We start from the raw sequence: 4,588 nt of genomic DNA, 5'->3' as shown, positions 1-4,588 counted from the left end.
ATAATTTTTTGTTTATTCTATGCAGTAGCTGGGCTTGAAGACTCAAGTGAAGACGATGCAAGTGTTTTACCTCTTCCATTTATATGAAAAACATTTGTTAAATTTATGTTCGTGTTGAGTATTTTATATGTGTGAAACAAGATTATTGCCTACAGAAGACCGTTGTCATTTGAGACTTGTTATTTTCTGTCCACTACAATAAAATTACTGTGGTGACAATTGTTATGTTGAGACATCATTGTTGTTGATATAAATATTCACTATTTATTGTTTATATTATGAATTCTGCATGTATTTACTACAGTCCCGTCGGCTGTCAAATATATTAAAATAAGAGAAGTACTCTGCGAACTGTTGTTGAAAAAAATTGAAAAAAATGCCCGCCCGTCTCCACAGCATGTCTTAGTAAGCCCGTCGTTATCAAGCCCAACGGGCGACTACAACAGGCGTTTTGGAGCACGTCGTGGAAACTAGGCCCAACAGGGCAGCATCGACGCGACACATCGACGGGGTAGTAATCAGAGGAGTTCAATATGCCGACGGGAGCTGAGTATATAAACTGGTCGTCGTCGCCTTCGGCCGGCGAGGTGGGACTAAACTAGTTAGTTTCCCTGGCGCGGCGTCTCAGCGGGGGTAACTAGGCCGGCCCACGGCGCGTCGAGCCGTCGAGAAGACCGCGCCATCCATTGCCTTTTTGGGCCGGCCCACGTCGCGTGTGGTTGTGTCCACGTCGCCCCGCGGCCGACGCAAGTTTAGTCCCACCTCGCCGGTCGAAGGGGACGACGACCAGCTTATATACTCAGCTCCCGTCGGCACATTGAACTTCTCTGATTACTACCCCGTCGATGCTGCCCTGTTGGGCCTGGTTTCCACGGCGTGCTCCGAAACACTTGTCGTAATCGCCCGGTGGGCTTGATAACGACGGGCTTAATAAGACACGCTGTGGACGGGCAGACAATTTTTTTATGTAAAATATTTTTTACGCTTTTCTAAACTAGACTAACACCCAGTGTGCTGTAAACCAAGTTTTTGCTAACAAAGTAACACGCAGTGTGCTGCCATAGTTTAGTGTACAAAAACTTAACGACGACACGATTACATGATTACATATAACTATTCGGCAACAAAAAAATCATGTAAACAAAAAAAAGACTGATTATATAATATTTATGAAACAAAATATCATGTGGACATAAAAAACATTTGGAAAAGTGCCGAGTCTATTACATATAACTATTCGGAAGCAGAGTCTATTACATAAAATTTATAAGCAAGTGCGCAAAGCGTTTGGAAAATATAGTCGTTCAGTACCACCCAATCACATGCAAAACTCCTCCGTGCCGCGTCTATTTCTTCTTCTTTGATATCCGAATAACTTTGTTTTTCACTTCATCAAGCTTGTTTCTTTCCGAAAAGATAAGTTGCGCAATCATTAACTCTCTCGAATCATCAATTGAGCTCTGAAAAAAATGGTGTTAGCACAACGTTCATTGTACATCGTAGTCCAAACATGACTTGCATACCTGTGAAAATAAGCCTGTCCATTTGTCACCATCCCAATATTGAAAGCATCAAAGGAGAAATATTCCACGCGAATTCCTAGTGCATACAATTTACGAAGATTAAATATCTACTGTACATACAAGACCAACATTCTGTCAGAGTAAGAACTCACCCATCATGTTGTTTTGGCATGTCATACGTTTTAATAGGCCAATTGGAAACATCCGGATAATTCACAATTCCGGTTGCATTTGCTTCTTGGATATCTTCTGCTAGTTGTTTTCTCTAAAGATATAATAAACATGGTGGAAAGAATGTCATTCAGTGTACTAAAGAAAACGAATGTTACCAAATGCACATTTGAAAGTTAAACATACCAGGTCCTCAACGAGTTCTCTAGTAACACTGTCAAGTTTTTCGGTCATCAACGAGTCAAAAACCTGAAACTCTCTCTTCCCGCTATGTATGACGACAGTAATCCAGTGATTATTTTGCTTGTTTAGAGGAATGTAAGTCTGCATCACAAGGACCATAAAACACAATCATCACATACTATCGTATGTATGTACCGTGTTAACAATCAAACTTACCTTTGATTTTTAGAAATACTCGTCCTCACATCTGTTCACGGGTCCATTACTATGCGACTCTGCTTTATAATCGTTACCGGCGGTCTTCTTTCCGGATCTAATGTGAAGCAACCAATGTATCCTCCAAGTTGTCAACATGAAACGATCATCATTAACTTTGTCGACCAAAAATGATGAGTATGCATTAATTACCTATAAATATTGTGTTAGATTTAACAATGATATTTTTGAATCAATTGTAAAACAATATATGAAATTAACTTACGTCGCCACTTAGCCACTCATGGTTAATAATCTGACAAGCTCTCCGCACAATGAGACCTTCTTCCATGCCATCATTGAAAATTTCTGTTTTGGCATGTTTTTGTGAATGCTCATGCGCGCGCACGTACTTGATGGACGCTTTCACCACATCATACTCATCACCGGATTTGTTAACACCATCATTTTGGAACAATTCTGTAACGCACAACTCAAATAATTATAAACGCAAATACATCAATAATTATTACGCAATAACAATTAGAAACACAAAAAACTTACTTCCTTTGGCAGAACGTTTTGCACGTTTGTTCGGTTTAGGGACCACATAAGGAGACTTGACATGTTGTGATCCTTTGCGCTTGCGCCTGCGAGTAACCTCCTCCACTTCCTCTTGTACTCCTTGAGAACCAAGCGACGCATGCGATGCGATTTCGTCCGTCTCTAAAGATGTGGCAGCTTTTTCATCTGATACTTCTGGTACTTGGATAGGATCATCCATATCACCCTTGAAACTATCCCAGTACTCAGGTGTGCAGTAAAAAGGTGTGTTTCCACGAGAAGTTACATCAACGCCGTCATCATCCTTTTGCAAATTCATTTTGGAAGGTGTGCGGAACCGGTCTGAATCATCTTTTTGATATACAAACTCTTTTTTCGGACGTCCACCATCGTTTGAAGACTCATCACTGCCTCCGTACAAATTCTCTTCGTCCTCTTCCAGGTTACTGGGTTTGTAGGATACGCCGGTTTTGTTCAGTTCCTCAATCATCCTCTGCAAGAAAATATTTCATCTTAGTTCTTCAATTTAGTGATGGACATTAAAGTGACGTGCTCAAGTGTTACCTGTGCGCATAACTCTGGCAAACGAAGCATTTCCTTTCGAAGCTCATTCATCTCACTCAAAATCCGGTCCATAGTAGGCTTCTGGCTCGAAGCCTCCGAGGTACTGCCCTCTTTCCTCGTTCCAGTAACGTTAGATTTTTCGCTACTAGCTTTCTTGTTTTTTTGAGCTTCTTCTTCCGCAATTTTTTTCAGCCTATACTCCTCTGTAATGTTGTCATCAATCTACAAGTGCAACAAGAGAATTATACATACAAACCATATGCACACTTTACTTTATTTCATAAATGTAAAAAAAACATGATTACTAGGATTCCCATCCCAACACCACGACCATATTCATAGTCGTATTTGTCTCTTCTCACAGCCATATCTTCCGTCCAGTTCCTCATCAGCGGGCTCAACAATGTCAACGGATCATATTTTGGACCGGTGATTGGTTGCACCTTCTCCCAGTATAGGTACTGCAAAACACATAAACTAATTAAATTACATGTTCTTCCGTGACATTTTATAACAAAAGTGTTGAAATTAATAAATACAACGTACTTGCAAAAGGGCGAGGTTTCCCTGGGGCCACTGCCTAACATGGCCGTCCTGCAGAAGCTTACCAATCTCCGATAAACAGAATCGTGAAGTGAATGCATTCCAGTTGAACTTATTTATCAACTTAATATTTTGCACTAAGGCATAGTATTTTTTCGGAACGTATTCATGAGACACTGGAGCAATTATAGTTCCTAAGAGAACTAGAAATGTCATCCGAATAAAGTCATCATCAGTGCTCTTATTCTTCACAATCTTTTCTATGAGATCATCAATCATGATCTTACCATTTTTCTTGCTAACAAAACTAACATGTATTTTTTGGTTGCTTTTTCTCCTTCAGTACTAAGAAACCCAAAAACATCCACTCCATTGTTTTTCCAACCAAATATGGAGTACACATCATCAGGCCTTAGTGAAATAAGACCTTTACATCCAGCAGTACTTCCAGAACTCTCTTCAACCATGAATTTTTTGCTACTCAGATTGTAACCTTGGAGTAAAAGGTGAAGCAAAAAATCACGCATCTTTATCGATGGTATTCTAAACATGCCATGCATATCCGTTTCATAAAACCTGAATTTCTGACTGGGTGACAGTTTGTCAACTAGGCTAACCCACTTTTGAACAAAACATGGAATCACACCGTCGATATTCATACTGCATCAAATAGATTTCTGTCACATACCATCATACTGCTATGAGCCTCGTCGTATAAACTGGAAAAAAAACTTACACGACGGCGACGGTGGGAGAGGCACCGGCGGCGTATAGAGGGCGACGGGTCAGGGGACGCAAGCCGGCGCGGGCGCACCGACGACGTTTGTACGGTGGGGCGACGGTGG

The 4,588-nt window shown here is 40.8% G+C and overlaps 1 pseudogene; it reads right to left on the bottom strand.

The window, feature by feature from the left end:
* Window positions 1-1,346: 1,346 nt before the first annotated feature.
* Window positions 1,347-4,116, bottom strand: LOC123086028 (uncharacterized; annotated as a pseudogene).
* Between the last annotated feature and the right edge of the window lie 472 nt (window positions 4,117-4,588).

The sequence above is a fragment of the Triticum aestivum genome, chromosome 1A (genome assembly GCF_018294505.1).
Source record: "Triticum aestivum cultivar Chinese Spring chromosome 1A, IWGSC CS RefSeq v2.1, whole genome shotgun sequence".
In the NCBI taxonomy this organism is placed as follows: Eukaryota; Viridiplantae; Streptophyta; class Magnoliopsida; order Poales; family Poaceae; genus Triticum; species Triticum aestivum.
Note: the sequence above shows the minus strand (reverse complement) of the source record. Positions and strands in the feature narration are given on the sequence as shown.